Source organism: Entelurus aequoreus, linkage group LG02 (assembly GCF_033978785.1).
Source record: "Entelurus aequoreus isolate RoL-2023_Sb linkage group LG02, RoL_Eaeq_v1.1, whole genome shotgun sequence".
Lineage (NCBI taxonomy): Eukaryota > Metazoa > Chordata > Actinopteri > Syngnathiformes > Syngnathidae > Entelurus > Entelurus aequoreus.
Window position 1 is genome coordinate 61,538,285 of NC_084732.1, and position 18,193 is coordinate 61,556,477.

The 18,193-nt window shown below is 37.1% G+C and overlaps 1 long non-coding RNA gene across 1 annotated transcript; it reads right to left on the reverse strand.

Annotated features, from left to right (window-relative positions):
- Positions 1 to 15,978: 15,978 nt before the first annotated feature.
- Positions 15,979 to 17,302, reverse strand: LOC133663872 (uncharacterized). The gene is made up of 3 exons (XR_009828427.1): positions 16,809 to 17,302; positions 16,663 to 16,716; positions 15,979 to 16,240 (listed from the first exon to the last, which is right to left on the reverse strand). It is a non-coding gene; the product is annotated as an uncharacterized LOC133663872 (long non-coding RNA).
- Between the last annotated feature and the right edge of the window lie 891 nt (positions 17,303 to 18,193).

Below are 18,193 nucleotides of genomic sequence, written 5' to 3' on the forward strand. Positions count from 1 at the left end.
ATATATATATATATATAAATATATATATATATATATATATATATATATATATATATATATATATATATATATATATATATATATATATATATATATATATATATATATATATATATATATATATATGATATTATATGGATTAATGTTATATGGGACGGCGTGGCGAAGTTGGTAGAGTGGCTGTGCCAGCAATCGGGGTTCAATTCCCACCTTCTACCTTCCTAGTCACGTCCGTTGTGTCCTTGGGCAAGACACTTCACCCTTTGCCTCTGATGGCTGCTGGTTAGCGCCTTGCATGGCAGCTCCCGCCATCAGTGTGTGAATGTGTGTGTGAATGGGTAAATGTGGAAATACTGTCAAAGCGCTTTGAGTACCTTGAAGGTAGAAAAGCGCTATACAAGTATAACCCATTTATTATCATTTATTCTGTGTGTGATTTTTGTCCTTTGCGTTCTTGTTTCCCAGTGCTTGTTGTATTTTTGTTACATTTAGTTTTTGTTGTAAAAGATTGATCTCGAGACAGTCATTTGAGAAGTGTATATTATATATATATATATATATATATATATATATATATATATATATATATATATATACAAACTGTATATATATATACACTACCGTTCAAAAGTTTGGGGTCACATTGAAATGTCCTTATTTTTGAAGGAAAAGCACTGTACTTTTCAATGAAGATAACTTTAAACTAGTCTTAACTTTAAAGAAATACACTCTATACATTGCTAATGTGGTAAATGACTATTCTAGTTGCAAATGTCTGGTTTTTGGTGCAATATCTACATAGGTCTATAGAGGCCCATTTCCAGAAACTATCACTCCAGTGTTCTAATGGTACAATGTGTTTGCTCATTGGCTCAGAAGGCTAATTGATGATTAGAAAACCCTTGTGCAATCATGTTCACACATCTGAAAACCGTTTAGCTCGTTACAGAAGCTACAAAACTGACCTTCCTTTGAGCAGATTGAGTTTCTGGAGCATCACATTTGTGGGGTCAATTAAACGCTCAAAATGGCCAGAAAAAGAGAACTTTCATCTGAAACTCGACAGTCTATTCTTGTTCTTAGAAATTAAGGCTATTCCACAAAATTGTTTGGTTGACCCCAAACTTTTGAACGGTAGTGTATATATATATATATATATATATATATATATATATATATATATATATATATATATATATATATATATATATATATATATATATATATATATATATATATATATATATATATATATATATACTGTATATATAAATGTACTGTAATGTATGGTACAACTTGCTTTATATGTTTAATTACAAATGTTACAGTTATTTTAAAGTCGTTTGATCCCAAACTTTACTTGCTCTTAGAATTTTGGTTTCATGCAACCCTTTTTCAGTCTTTTGTTTTTTTTTCTGCAATAATTTTTTCTTGCTGTTACACAGTATATCTGTATATATATATGATATTATATGGATTAATGTTATATAGTTTTGTGTGTGATTTTTGTCCTTTGCGTTCTTGTTTCCCAGTGTTTGTTGTATATTTGTTACATTTAGTTTTTTTGTAAAAGATTGATCTCGAGACAGTTGTTTGAGAAGTAGAGAGGAAATACATTCATATGTTCTTAACATTCAGTGATTTATCGTTCATAGTCAATATTACAAACCTCACATTATTTAGTTTCATGTACATTCTTTTATTCAGTGAACATTCTGTAAAATTCCATTCAGTTTCAAGAGGTGGTCAGTTACAATATTTTTTGCATTCAATAAGTCATATTGTGAGTGTTTGTAATGCGTGTTTAGTTTTGACCCTTTTCTACAGCATTTTAGGGATTTCTTTCATTAATGCTAAACAACACACAAATGTTTAAAGTGTTCTTTAAAAAAGGAACTAAGTACACCTTCAGCAGAATGCATAACATTTTTACAGCTAAAATATTGTGTCAAAAAACATTTGACACATACAAACCCGCTGTGTCATGTTAACAATCAGAAATAGAAGAATAAAACTGGTGAATATTGTCACACAGTTATCAGTCAGTCACTCCTCTGCTACACAGAAATATTCTGCTGTTATATATATATATATATATATATATATATATATATATATATATATATATATATATATATATATATATATATATATATATATATATATATATATATATATATATATATATATATCCTGCACAAGATAAATAAAACATTTTCCGCAAGAGAGATGTTCTATTTCATTGGACAAACCCCAACACACCACACATCGGCGGAAAGCCTCTGAAGTCTTCTTACCAGCACAATATGGTATTTTGCATTCAAAATAAGGTTGTCAAAAATGCCTGTCTCTTGCAAAGAGGACAAACATGCATTACTGGGTGGCAGGAAGTTAATCCGGCAGTGTGAAAAATTCAAATTAACACAAGCAGACTATTCCAGAAACCAGATTTATCTTGCTAGTACAGTATACACTTTTATCATCAGAGCAATAATTCTCTGCCAGTCTGCTGCGAGGACTAATAGTGCAGCCTTCAACAACATCCAATTTAACAGAAGAAGACAACGCTGGAGAGTTCCTTGTTTACAACATAAAGGAGACAAATTCATGATACAGAAGCAGAAATGAGTCAATATATTTCAGGTATAATGATAGAATAAAAGGCCACAAGAACAGTGATTCTCAAACTGTGGGCTCCATCTAGTGGTACGCCAACGAATCAATTGATTAAAGTACAGTTTTATTTTCCTAACTTCAAACACAGTGTTAACGTTCAGACTGTGTGTAATGTTACAGTGGCCAAAAATATTAAATATACTTGTAAATAAAACGTCTGCCTTGTTTTTGATGAATACCTAGGCTTGCTATGTTACTGTATTTTAATGTTGGTCATTATGGGGATGGCGTGGCGAAGTTGGTAGAGTGGCCGTGCCAGCAATCGGAGGGTTGCTGGTTACTGGGGTTCAATCCCCACCTTCTGGTCACGTACGTTGTGTCCTTGGGCAAGACACTTCACCCTTGCTCCTGATGGCTGCTGGTTAGCGCCTTGCATGGCAGCTCCCGCCATCAGTGTGTGAATGTGTGTGTGAATGGGTGAATGTGGAAATACTGTCAAAGCGCTTTGAGTACCTTGAAGGTAGAAAAGCGCTATACAAGTATAACCCATTTATCATTTATATGGTGGTTCTTGGACAGCCAAGTGTTTTCTGAGGTGGTACTTGGTGAAAAAAGTTTGAGAACCTCTGTTCTAGAAGATGCCAATACACGAGAGCAAATGACAAACTTCGGTTTTGTACTAACATTTTCATGAAAATGAACTGAAAGTACCAATTTGAGTGATAAAAAAAAAAGACATAAACAAACTTTTTCTGCTATTATCCTAAATCAGGGGTGACCGAAGTGCATCCGGGGGCCATTTTGCCCCGCAGCTCGTATTTTATTTGGCCCTTGTTATATTCTAAAAATAAAATGAAATAATTATTAATGAGAGATATATTATTACATACAGTAGTAATCAGTGACATGCGGTGAGGTCCATGGCTGGTGAGGCACTGACTTCATCACAGTCAGATTTACAAACATATGAACCCTAAAGAGTATCTTATTCACCATTTGATTTGCAGCAGTTAACGGGTTATGTTTAAAAGCTCATACCAGCATTCTTTACACATACAAACTGTAGCACACAAAAAAGCACATTTAATAAAAAAAACATTAATATGGTCTTACCTTTCTTGCTGGACATCCACCCAGCCAGCCTTTGCGTGTGTACCACGCCGTTTGAAAAGAACGGGTCTTCTGTCCCGAAGTCAAAAGCAAACCTTTTAGCTCCGGCGTTGGTCTACCTTTAATTATTACCTCCTGCTTCGATTGAAAGTCCAGTTTAGAAAACTGTTTTATTTTACATATGTAATCCTCCATGTTTTTAATAAAAGTTCAGGCGAGAGGAAATAAACAATCGCTGCACTTGACTTCTTAACTTTTTTTTCTTTTTTTTTTCTTCTGCGGCCGAGGAATGATCTCTGGGATCACTACCGCCCTCTACCACCAGGAGGCCGGATTACTGCGAGCCTCAGCCAGTACGTCTTTTGCAGCAGTTTTATGAATGCTCAGCACAAAAAATACATGACACACATACAGTTGTTGACAAAATACACTGTACATTATATACCTCAGCTAACTAAACTATGCCATAGTTTAGTTAGCTGATATAATTCATATAGCAATACGGTCTCACTGCACAGCAGGCCAGCAGTTAGCCGAGTCATTGCGCACAATCCATGTTGAGGCTCAACTGAGTGACGTGCCTCAACTGGCTGCTGATCACCGCACCGTCTCTTCTCAGTATTTGAACGGCAAATGCGAAAATAAAAATAAAAATAATCTAAAACTGGTGAAGTTAAATGGAAAATAACTTTAGTATAATCACTGGATACATATAACAATTTAATAATTTTTTTTTTCTTTTTACATTTTTTTTCTTTCCATGATGGCAGGTGAGGCCCCGCCTCCCCTGCCTCTACTGACTGCACGTCACTGGTAGTAATATGTCAACTGTTAGAAGATCAGATTCGGAGGAGTCTGATTCGACTATCGACCTCACAGCTCAATTGTCAGACATTGAACCCTACTCCTGCTTCTGGGAGAGGGTGGCAAGCCCCTGTGGGTTGGTAGGACGTTCTGGGGGTGGGGGGGCCCTTGGTGGAACTTACTGGAAATTGAACCCCAGTGGGGCTGATCCAGGGACCTCACTAAACTAACCAATCTCTACCATTTTTCTTTGTTGATTTGAGAGTTAAAGCTTTTTGGAGGTGGAAAAAGTCACCAGTGAGATCTGTTTATTGGTTGGGATCCCAATTAGCTGTTTTCTTGCTAGCATATACACTGTATGTAGCATACATACAAGCATACAAAACATGTCGTCTCTGCACTGCTGACCTGTCTCCGCTCGAGATGGTCTCCTGCTGGCCCCACTATGGACTGGACTCTCACTATTATGTTAGATCCACTATTGACTGGACTCTCACAATATTATGTTAGATCCACTATGGACTGGACTCTCACTATTTTATGTTAGATCCACTATGGACTGGACTCTCACAATATTATGCTGGATCCACTATGGACTGGACACTCACAATATTATGCTAGATCCACTCGACGTCCATTGCACCGGTCGCCCAGGGGGCCTGGGGGGTCCCCCACATCTGCGGTCCCCTCCAAGGTTTCTCATTGTCCCATTGGGTTGAGTTTTTCCTTGCCCCGATGTGGGATCTGAGCCGAGGATGTCGTTGTGGCTTGTGCAGCCCTTTTAGACACTCGTGATTTTGGGCTATATAAGTAAACATTGATTGATGTTTTGCCATAGTCAATTAGTCGACAAAATCTAACGAATCAGATTTGATGATAAAAATCCTCAGTCAAAGACAACCCTAGTTATTACACAGGGACATGCCCTGGAAAAGGTACACAGTGGTACTTTGAGATAACAATCAACCTCATGGGGTACATTTGAATGTGTTGTACATTTAAGAACCATACCTTCTAGACCGTGGAATGAAGGTGTATAACACGTAACATATTGGTCGACAAATTATTTGTAGTCATCGTTTTAATCACTTTGCTATGATTAATTACGACTGGAAACAATCCTATAACAAAAAATGTCGCTTTCAGTTCAAAATATAATGAAAAAAATGTGGTTGGATAATCCAATAGAAAACATTTGAAACTTCCACATCACAACACAAACACACATCACTGATGCCATGTGTGTGCTTTGTTGAGCTGTCTGTTTGTGTGCCATGCTGAGGAATGTTGACATTCCCTGTTGACTTGTACTTGTTGTTTCTGCCAAATAGCCTGAAAGGCAATCTGTTGTAAACCAGACTCAAATTTAGAAAATAGCTTTTCAACCTTCCTCTTCAATATTTGTCTTTTGATGCTGAATGTCGTTGAATAATTAACCTATTATCATTGAAACGGCTTATACTAGGGGTCCCCAAACTACGGCCCACGGGCCAGATCCGGCCCGCCACCGTCCAAAATTCGGCCCACAGGAAGTCCTAATTTAAAAAAAAATTTTTTTTTAATTTATTTTAAATTTTTAAATTACAATTTTTTAAAAATCTGTCCTTCCTAATCCATTTTCTACCGCTTGTGTCTCATAGCTGCTCAGGCAAAACCTGCATTTTCCCATCGATAACACTCAGAATATATATATATATATATATATATATATATATATATATATATATATATATATATATATATATATATATATATATATATATATATATATATATATATATATATATATATATATATATATATACATTTTCCACCGCTGTCCCTATGATACTAAACATTTTGAAATGATCAGAGACCAAGTAAATACAGTTCCAGTATTGTTGAGACTTGATACCGGCACTGATGCTAATACTTTACATTTTTCAAGATCTTTAAGGGATTTTGCCTTACATTTGTTGATCATGTAAATAACTAGAATAAAACACAGCATAGTGAGACATTAGATTAACCAAAATATATTCTTTAATAACTAACTTTGTTACAATTGCACTAATATTTGAGCAAAATCAAGTCAATAGTGCAAAATTAACATGTGAAAAGTAAAAACTACTACTGGCCCTAATTCAAATATTTTTTTCTTTTTGTTCCCAAAACTTTCTTGATTCCAAAAATGTATTCCTTATATCAACAATCTAACAAGGTGAAAACATAACAAAAACACAAATGTTTGTGAAAAATAAATATGGAAGAGAACTAATATTGATTCACAAATAGGTTTGTTGATAATTTTTAACTTAAATCTTGTTCTGTCCTTTTCATTTGATCACAAAATAATTTATGACCTTACATTTTCTCATAAAAAGTACAGTCTCTGTATCGTTAATATTGGTCCTATATTTACATGGTATTGGATGGATGCTAAAATTCGCAAACCCCTACCAAAAATGTAATTTTGTTCATCTGATCCTACTTTGAAAAAATATATCAAAGAGCTTTAATAAAACATTAAAAAAGTAAATTTATGTATTTCTGTTGGCAGTAAAATTGTCTACTAATCTGAGTAACCAAAACGGACAACACCATGTGTTTGCAGTATCTGTTAAACAGTTTGTAAGATGAGTCCAAAGACCTGAACATCAATAATTGTAAAACGATTCCAGATTTAATTAATCTGATTCCTTTCTGAGTGTTTCCTTCTCCTATTACTTCCCTCTTCTTGTTACATTACGAGAAAGAGGAGACAGCAGGATAACTGCTCCAACAACGCCAGCATGCTTAAGTAAAGCTCTGCATATTAATGAAGTATAGTTCACAACAACATTTTAAAGCAAGGGCAGCCTGTGGCAGCCGACTCCCAGTCAGCTGATAAGACTGGGATTTGAAGCAGGAGTTAATTAACCAATGTTTGAGAAGAATTATTATGCTGAATCAAGGGTGAATTATCAGTTGCCTCGCTGCACAGCTCCCTTGGTGATTCGGCACAAATTGAGAGATGAAAGCTATTCCCTAGGAATTTGGTTTAATTTCTTCCGACAGACTCATTCGACTGAACCATGGTAACCTCCAGCTGTATCAGGAACATTTCATTCTATTCAATCTGCTGAAAGCAACTGGTAAAAACGCTCCTTTAAAGAACACAGTTAGGTATTCATTTTCATGGTCGACTGACTTATACAGTGGAACCTGTTTAGGCTCATAGGCTGACTCATGTTAACATTCCCAAACTAGCCATTTCTTGCACATTTACTGGTGACTTTTGCCAGATATGTCAAAAGAACCTGCAATAACAAATGATTTTTGAAATAATTTGGTGAAATTGTTTACGCCCAATTGTGCAAAATTTAATCGACGCTTTTTTTTTTTGGTGAAAAGGTGAATAAAAGAATGGCTGAGAAATCATCAAAGAACGCTAAAGCTTTCAAGCAGGGGTGTCAAACGTATGTCCGGCGGGCTGGATCAGGGCCACGGACAGGTTTTATCTGGGCTGGGCCGCGAGATGAGTTTGCCAAGTATAAAAATGAGCTAACATTTTTGAATGACAGAAACTAATGTGTCCACTGGATTCACATTAGATTCTGTTGGGCAAGCAAACGGTTTATACCGGGGCCAAGCAAAGGTACACAGTAAAGCTTGGCTACGGCTCCTCCCCATAGACCCAAATAGGTCGTAAAACCTTGTACGTCCTCTGCTTTGAACACATCGTTCTTTAGCACCCTCATTTGGTGCTCATAGGGACAGCACTACAACCTGTCAAAAATCTGTATAGTCCTACTTAAGCCCCAGCAAAATGTTATTTTAGATTTTTAAATATTTGTATCTATTTCAGTTAAAAAAACACTCAACAGTTCACAAATAGTAATTCTGTTCCGATCTAATCCCCACTTGAGTGTTTGTGCTGAGTTGCGTGTGTGGAGGGGAGCAGGGGGTGAGTCTTTTATTTAGTCGTCTGCTGGGTTAGCCTAGCTGAGCAGTCCAATGTGACAAGAATTGCCAACCGTTTCTTGAGCACAAACACAAAAACAGAGACTACAATTCAAAGTATTGTAACATTCCAAGAACTGGAGGCTTGGACAGATTCCCAGTTTGTCTTTCTTAATTTCACTAAAATGCAGCGTTTCACCCTACCAAGTCTGTGGCTCTAATTTTTCGGGCAACTCTCAAACTACCTTTCACCCCACAACACACATCACTTCACATCCTTGTCCCGGAAGTCCAACCCCTCAGTCAAAGCCATTGGCTAGAACCGGTAGCCAGCCGCTACACCATTTTTCATCACCACCAACAGAGTATGTTTGCTTATTTCATTACAGCACGTCCCCTAAACATTAAAATACGACATGAATGAGCACAACATAGAGGGTGGGTTTGTTTACTATGAAGTTGATATCTTTAGTTGTTGAAATTAAATAGGAAGTGACTGGCTAGTTGTTTTGGTAGCAGCTCAGATGATGTGTCCATGTGATTACGTCTGCGCTGAGCAGATGCGCAGAGGCTTGATATAGCGCTTATATGGTCTGCTGACAACAATGTTTCCTTTCCCCAAAATCTCACTCTAATTTGATCCACTTTCTATGGATTTATTTTGTGAACAAAATGACAATGCAAGGGTTCATTGAGAGGGTTTTATTGAAAAAATGAGAACTGAAGTCATGAGAATCGATTATTTTCTTAGCACCCAAGTCAGTCAAGCCCGCCCCTTAGCTCGGTTGAGAAAAAATCCTGAAGCCGTTCCTGCCCAAAAAGTCTTTGTGAAAAATTACTAAACCCTCTTGAATTGCTTATGTGTTTTTGAGTTAACACAGGATTAAAACGTGGACATGACAAATGAGTTATTTGATATTTAGAAGACTTTTTATTTATTTATTTTGTATTTCGTTCAATCTTAGATAGGCTGTGACTTAAAGTTTGATGGCTTTGTAGATACACTGAGACGAAGTCTGAGTTCATTGTGTTCTTTATTGTGTTTTTGAAAATGCACCAATTCTTTCCCTCAGAATTGTCAGCTAACTTGAAATTTTTTGTCAAGAGTATTATTTGTGATTTATACATTTTCAGAATGGAATAGTTCTATTTTCGGCCAGAGTAAAACGAAGAAAACAATCTGAAATTGTCTTTGTTTTTAAGTTATCATGCCATGATTTTACCAGTCCGGCCCACTCTGGAATAGACTTTCCTCCGTGCAGACCCTGAGCTAAAATTTGTTTGGCACCCCTGCTTTAAAGCTAAGTGGCAGTTCCTTTCCTTGTGTTTCTTATACTGTTTTGCTTTTATCCATTTTGACGTAAACACAAATCTGCATTTGCAAAACTACGCAAACAGTAATGATGACGCTGCTCATTTCAAGGACTTTTAAAACTCAAAAAGCACTCGGAGTTAGTAAACAAGTTCTGACTCCAGACAGTGATCTGGATCACCCTCAAAATGAAATCACTTGTTTTTTATCCCATTTCCGACCTTTCCTGAAAGTTTAATCATGAACTGCCCACATAATTGAAGCCCGTAATGTATCTTGTAAATAGTAAACATCCCATCACCAATCAGTTATTTGATAAACTGGCTCCATTCATCTCTGATTCTTCTGTACTGTGACAGTGACAGCGCTTTTGTCATTGTCCGAATACTTTGGGACTGCAAATTTGTAGTTTAGTGAAACATAATCTTCAGGATTTTATGAGATTGTGAATGTGAAGTAAGTATTTAAACTTTCCATATCAAAACTGCTTTGCAACAATGATTATGGTGCTGCAGTGTCCCGACACGTTCTCAGTGCCCTTTACACCCTTTGTGCTTTGGGATTACCATGTAATCCCTGGTATTCATCAAACCAAAAGATTAGAGGTCATTTTCTTATAATGCTACAAATAATGCTCTCAGTGTAGAGACACTAAGCTGGGCAAGGAGTTTCACAACAAAAGGATGATCTGTTTAGTTCGACGTTCTGTACTCTGAAAATTATTTACGACTACTCATTCAATATTAGTAGTATTTGTTCATTTACTGATTATCCTCCACATAATAATTTGATGAATAAAACCCAAGTTATTGTTTCCAGTAAGGAATCACGTGAATACAATTAATACCTTGCAGACATGCAAATATGTTAACACAAAACCCATTGTATCACAATCGGTTTCACAATAGTATTGTGCAAGTAGCATCGTGAATGTAATGTAGCGTCTCGACAGAAGCACACAGAGTCTGATGCTGTTTTTAAACTTTATTGCCAATTTGAACAGCTAATGGAGTTCACTACACCGCTAGCCAGTAGCCTCAACAACAACACAGCACTTCCTCATTATGCACCAATGGCGAATAAATCAAGCGAGGTTGCATTCACAAACACCCGGAATTCTGAGCATCAACATTACAATAGAAGTAGGTAGTATGTTCTGTATTGTTACAATAATGATGCCAATTTGTTGTAGACTGTATTTCTTCTTTTTTAATGTATTACTTGGTTATGATTTAATTAATTTAACTGAAGTACAGTCTGTTCAACTGGAATGTCAAAACATTCCATAAATATAAAAAGGCATTACTTGTTTGGGCACTGATTAAGCACCGACGGTGTAGTAGTTTGATACTAGTATCGGGTAAAATGTAAATAATATCCATTCCTATCCGAGGATATGGGTTACCCAGAATGACAGCATGTCAGGTAAGATAGCTCATTTCTGAAAGCTCATTTTTCATCTTACATCAGTAGAATGTAAATGCAAAAATGAAGAGAATTTTTCCAGAACATGAACATTACTACGTCATTTCACAAAATGTTCCCGACGTTTATTTGACACAGTGTGGGTGGAGGTCACCTTTACTGCAGCTGTTGTGCTGCTTATTAGACATGGACCAAAACAACCACCTGCTTCTTGTAAAGCAGCAATGCAAATCACAAGTGATGTGTGTGCATGCGTGCGTAATGTGCGCTTGTGTGTGTTGGATTGACACACAGGCTCTTATTTTATTTTATTTCGTTGATATTAATCGTGTATGTGTGTCTGGACTGAAAATGTGTGTGTGCACTTTATGTGTGTAGATGTCCACCTGCACTCCTTGTCAGTAGCCATCAAAACAAGGGTTACACAGTTTCTAATAAGAGTATGAATATACATTGTATATATATATATATATATATATATATATATATATATATATATACAAACCCCGTTTCCATATGAGTTGGGAAATTGTGTTAGATGTAAATATAAACGGAATACAATGATTTGCAAGTCATTTTCAACCCATATTCAGTTGAATATGCTACAAAGACAGCATATTTGATGTTTAAACTGATAAACTTTTTTTTTTGTGCAAATAGTCATTAACTTTAGAATTTGATGCCAGCAACACGTGACAAAGAAGTTGGGAAAGGTGGCAATAAATACTGACAAAGTTGAGGAATGCTCATCAAACACTTATTTGGAACATTCCACAGGTGTGCAGGCTAATTGGGAACAGGTGGGTGCCATGATTGTCTATAAAAAAAGCTTCTCAAAAAATGCTCAGTCTTTCACAAGAAAGGATGGGGCGAGGTACACCCCTTTGTCCACAACTGCGTGAGCAAATAGTCAAACAGTTTAAGAACAACGTTTCTCAAAGTGCAATTAAAAGAAATTTAGGGTCCATAATATCATCAAAAGGTTCAGAGAATCTGGAGAAATCACTCCATGTAAGCGGCATGGCCGGAAACCAACATTGAATGACCGTGACCTTCAATCTCTCAGACGGCACTGTATCAAAAACCGACATCAATCTTGAAAGGATATCACCACATGGGCTCAGGAACACTTCAGAAAATCACTCTCACTAAATACAGTTGGTCGCTACATCTGTAAGTGCAAGTTAAAGCTCTACTATGCAAAGCGAAAGCCATTTATCAACAACATCCAGAAACGCCGACGGCTTCTCTGGGCCCGAGATCATCTAAGATGGACTCATGCAAAGTGGAAAAGTGTTATGTGGTCTGACAAGTCCACATTTCAAATTGTTTTTGGAAATATTCGACATCGTGTCATCCGGACCAAAGGGGAAGCGAACCATCCAGACTGTTATCGACGCAAAGTTCAAAAGCCAGCATCTGTGATGGTATGGGGGTGCATTAGTGCCCAAGGCATGGGTAACTTACACATCTGTGAAGGCACCATTAATGCTGAAAGGTACATACAGGTTTTGGAACAACATATGCTGCCATCTAAGCGCCGTCTTTTTCATGGACGCCCCTGCTTATTTCAGCAAGACAATGCCAAGCCACATTCAGCGCGTGTTACAACAGCGTGGCTTCGTAAAAAAAGAGTGCGGGTACTTTCCTGGCCCGTCTGCAGTCCAGACCTGTCTCCCATCGAAAATGTGTGCCGCAAATACGACAGCGGAGACCCCGGACTGTTGAACGACTGAAGCTCTACATAAAACAAGAATGGGAAAGAATTCCACTTTCAAAGCTTCAACAATTAGTTTCCTCAGTTCCCAATTGTTTATTGAGTGTTGTTAAAAGAAAAGATGATGTAACACAGTGGTGAACATGCCCTTTCCCAACTACTTTGGCACGTGTTGCAGCCATGAAATTCTAAGTTAATTATTATTTGCAAAAAAAAAATAAAGTTTATGAGTTTGAACATCAAATATCTTGTCTTTGTAGTGCATTCAATTGAATATGGGTTGAAAAGGATTTGAAAATCATTGTATTCCGTTTATATTTACATCTAACACAATTTCCCAACTCATATGGAAACGGGGTTTGTATATAAAAATATACTGTGTATATATAAATATACTTTGAAGCAAAGGAAAAAACATACAGTAATTCAAAATAATTACTATAATGCCTTTTAAAAACATCCAAAAACTTCCAACAACGTTTTATATTCATGCTGTAAGTATGTATATAATGTAGTAGAAGGCACATTCATAACATTTAATATTTACTGTATTTTAGTCATTTTGAGCATTGTTAGGACTTTTATTTTTGGGCGCAGTAGTTTCACAGATGCATCGCAAAGTTCATTATTTCTTTCAACAATAACAGTTACTACTAAACATGACAGACTTAATGAGAGATAACACTGACTACATTGGGACAAATGATGATACAAAACCATGTCTTTTTGAGCTGGAATATAAGGAGGATGAGCTAGTCTACAAGTTTTAGAAGCTAGATGATAAGCAGATCCATCTCAATTTAAATACTAAGCATCATGTAGCAATATTGCTAAGTGCTAAACAAGAAATACAAACCACGAACATTAAAAACAAAAACACTTACTGTACAATGTCTGCTCTCACCAGGACTGATGGGATGTTTGTATCTTTCAGCACAAGACTTGTAGAAGATGAATTTATCATAATCCTCACTCCTCAGGTAAAAAAAACACAGGAAGAAAACGAGCATCTTGTTGCGTTTTCCTAGCAATGTCTTTAATTGTAAGTAGAATTTTAAAATTGACCAACTTCTTTTCTCATGACCACAACCTTCTACCATACAAGTGCAAGGCATGATTTATAATCTAGCAAATACTTCCACCAACTCAATGGCGATGCAGCAGCTCAGTAGGTTTATAGTTGCAGTACCTCCGTAATCTAAAAATAGTTTGTCTGCGTTAGCTAATATAATAACAATGTCGTTAATACTTGTAACTTAGCATTGAAGCACTGGAGCATTGTTGGCGGTTTTTAGATGTTTTTTAGAGGTGTTCATGGGCGGAATAGAGGATTCCAGTTAGCTATACTGTTAGCCACCTCTTGCTAGCGTTAATTTAGAATGCACAAAAAGAGAAACACATGTGTGTTCTTGTCTCACATAGGGATTGTGAATGATCGGTAAAATTCCCCCAAAAAGTGCAGTTCCTTTAAGGCACGTGTCAAACTCAAGGTCCGGCGGCTAGATCTGGCCCGACACATCATTTTAAGCCTTGACTTAATATGCGTTATTAGAGTACTTTATCTTTTCTTACTAAATATATTTCTTCTTTCCATTTTGATGTCAAAAAACAACATGTACTGCATTCAATTGCATATCTTTCCAAAACATTTTTCCCAAACATTTTTTGTTAAAAAAAACTAAAACTTCTAATATCTGCATGACTTATGATTTAAAAGCCAGTTATCCATCAAATTGTACACTGTAAAAGTGACTTTACGATGAAATTCTGGCAACTCAGCTGCCAGTTTTTTACTGTAAAGACAACCTTCATACCTTTTCCCATATACAGTAATACACTAAAAAAACAACAATCGTAGATTTTACGGTAGAAACTGGTAGCTTCGTTGCATGAATTTTATTGTAAAAAAACTGTGGTTTTCAATTCCATTTACAGCAGGGGTGTCAAACGTACGGCCCGAACAGGTTTAATCACGGCTGTTGCTGGCGAGATGAGTTTGCTGTTTAGCAAACAATAATAATAAAAAGGAACTGCACTTTTTTTATTTTAAGAAACTGCTCTTCTAAATGTGTCCACTGAATGTCGCAATAGCAATGCTGTTAGGCAAGCATACGGTTTCAAGCGGGGCAAAGCAAGAATGCCAAGCAAGAGGTACACAGTAAACTGTAAATGTGTCTCCTCATCCTCGACCCAAATGAAACATAAAACCAGCCATTTTACATTGTCTACTTCAATCAAATCGTGCTTTGGCACCCTCATTTTCTCAAAATGTCTCTGTCAAAAATGAGAAAAGTGGACGCTGATTGTAACTCAACCATGTTGAATAATTTCTACCTCCATTTGTATGGTTTGTTGAGTTAGCACATTATTAATATGTGGAAATGGCAAATGAAGTATTTGATACTTAAAAGAGTTTTTAATTACTTATGATTTATTTTGTATTTTCCTCAATCCCAGATAGGCTGTGAGTTAAGGGTACGGCTTTGTAGATACACTTAGACACAAAATCTATGTTCATTCTATTTTTTTATTGTGTTTTTGAAACTGCACCAATTTTTTTCTCCTCAGAATTTTAAACTAACTTCAAGTGTTTTGCCAGGATGATTTTTTTTTAATATGCAGCTGAGATAGGCTCCAGCACCCCCCGCGACCCCGACGGGACAAGCGGCAGAAAATGGATGGATGGATGTACATTTTCAGAATGTGCTTGTTCTATTTGTGTCCAAAGTAAAACAAAGAAAACTATCTGAAGTTGTCTTTCTTTTTAAGTTATTATGACATGATATTATCGGTGCGACCCACTTGGGAATAGATTTTCCTCCATGTGGCCCCTGAGCTAAAATTAGTTGGACACCTCTGATTTACAGCAGTATTGTATGCTGTAAAAAAATAACACAGCACATTTTATGAGACAGTTATTTTCACAGTAAAATCTATAGATTTCTTTTTTACAGCATACGTAAAAAAGTATGTAATGATCAAATGGCAATTAAATATATGTTTTGTGTATACAAATGAATATTCATTATTCACTGTGACAAGCGGCCCTCTGAGGGCAACAATAACTGTGATATGACCCTCAATGAAAACGATTTTGACACGACTGCTTTAAGAGTAAAAGCCAGATAGCCCTATTTTCTTAGCCTACTCTTATTTGATATAAATTAGGTGATGGTTATATTATTATTAATTACATTAAGAACAGTTAAATTGTAATATTTGACAAGGAATTAAAAATATACAATTGTTGAATGACTTAAAAATTTGCATTAGTGGCAAAAAAAAGTGTGACGTGGTCGTGGCATGTTGATGCCGGAGGTCGTCCTTCCAGGATGCTGCGGAATGACAGGGAATGATTTATTTATATAAATCAAACAAAAAGACAGGAAACAAACAAAACAAGCGTGCCTGACACAAGGGAAGCTAACAGGATAACTCACAAGGAAAGCTAAGGCGGAACTTAGCGCAAGAAACACAAGGGATACACGTAACAGTTGCATGACAGCAAACAAAAGCACCAGACGGAGTGACGGGAAAAGGCAGGACTAAATAGCTCTCTGATTAGTGCCCGGGAACAGGTGAGCGTCACGAAGACTAATCAGAGGCAGGTGAAAACAATGAATAGCCATATCAACCAAGGAGACACAAAACCGGGGTGCTGAAACAGAACTTAAACAACAAGTGAATGAAAACGTAAATAAACTATGATCCGGGCAACGGATCATAACAAAAAGATTTTGGAAATGAGCTATCTTACCTGACATGCTGCCATTTTGGGTAAGCCATATCCTGGGATAGTCACATGACCACACTACGCCAAAGACACAGAGAGTAACAAGCGGTAGAAAATGGATTAGAAAGGACAGATTAAAAAAAATAATAATTAAGTTTTTTACTTATTACTTTTTGAAATCTGTCCTTGGGACTTCCCGCGGGCCGGATTTTGGATGCTGGCGGGCCGTATTCGGCCCGCGGGCCGTAGCTTGGGGACCCCTGGTTTAATGGAAGGATAAAAGATACATGTTACAACTTTAGAAACAATAATCAGGTAAATGAATTCTGTTTATGGTAAATGCTCTCTCTCTTGTCAAAATTCTGTGTGGCAGAAAAGCAAGTTGGTGCCGGGCGGAGGAGGAGGAGGAGGTGGAAGAGGAGGAGGAAGAAGAGGACGGTCCTGCTGTCACAGATGGAAATACAGCAGTAGGTTTGAGAAGGACACATAATCCTGTTTATTTTGTCCTGAGTGGCACAGACGAGCATTGGCCACAGCGATACAAAATCACATGTATTCGCTTTAAGACCCAAGCGGACGTCACAGGAGCACATCGTCCACTATGGAAACTTTAGCCGTCATTTAATTGCCGGCAGAATATTATAACGACGGTGGGATTCAAGCCGCAAACTGTGGGTTTTGGGCAAACGAGGTGAAGGTTTTTCGTTCGACCAGGCAACAGTTTAGAAAATGTACAAGACACAAAACAAAGATGTTGCCGAGACTGTACGCATGCGCACTCTAAGGTGAGTAAATTTGACTGTTTTGTCGAACTTTTGAACCTAAATGTTATTTTCCAGTATTTATTCGGAATTTATAGTTTTTTAATAACTTTGTATAGTTGTATTAAAAGAAATAAACAGTTATCATTGACATTGTCAGGTTGTGTACAGCTTTGTTGTCCAAAGTGTGGCACAGGGGTCATTTTTGGAACCCAGCTCGTTTTTTTAAATAACTTAAATTATGATTAATTAGGGGCAGCACGGTGGAACAGGGGTTAGTGCATGTGCCTCACAATACGAAGGTCCTGAGTAGTCCTGAGTTCAATCCCGGGCTCGGGATCTTTCTGTGTGGAGTTTGCATGTTCCCCCCGTGACTGCACCTGGGGATAGGTTGATTGCAAAACTAAATGGTCCCTAGTGTGGGAATGTGAGTGTGAATGTTATCTGTCTGTCTGAGTTGGCCCTGCGATGAGGTGGCGACTTGTCCAGGGTGTACCCCGCCTTCCGGCCGAATGCAGCTAAGATAGGCTCCAGCACCCCCGCGACCCCAAAAGGGACAAGCGGTAAAAATGGATGGATGGATGAGTAATTAGACAATTTTTTCAACTATAATGCAAATGTAAGCGTGAATGTTTTTTTTAGATAGCTTATATTGAATTAATATAATTCCTGTGACTGCGTGGGTTCCCTCCAGGTACTCCGGCCTCCTCCCACCTCCCACCTCCGAAGACATGCTAGGTTGATTGGCAACACTAAAAATTGGTCCTAGTGTGGGAATGTGAGTGTGAATGTTA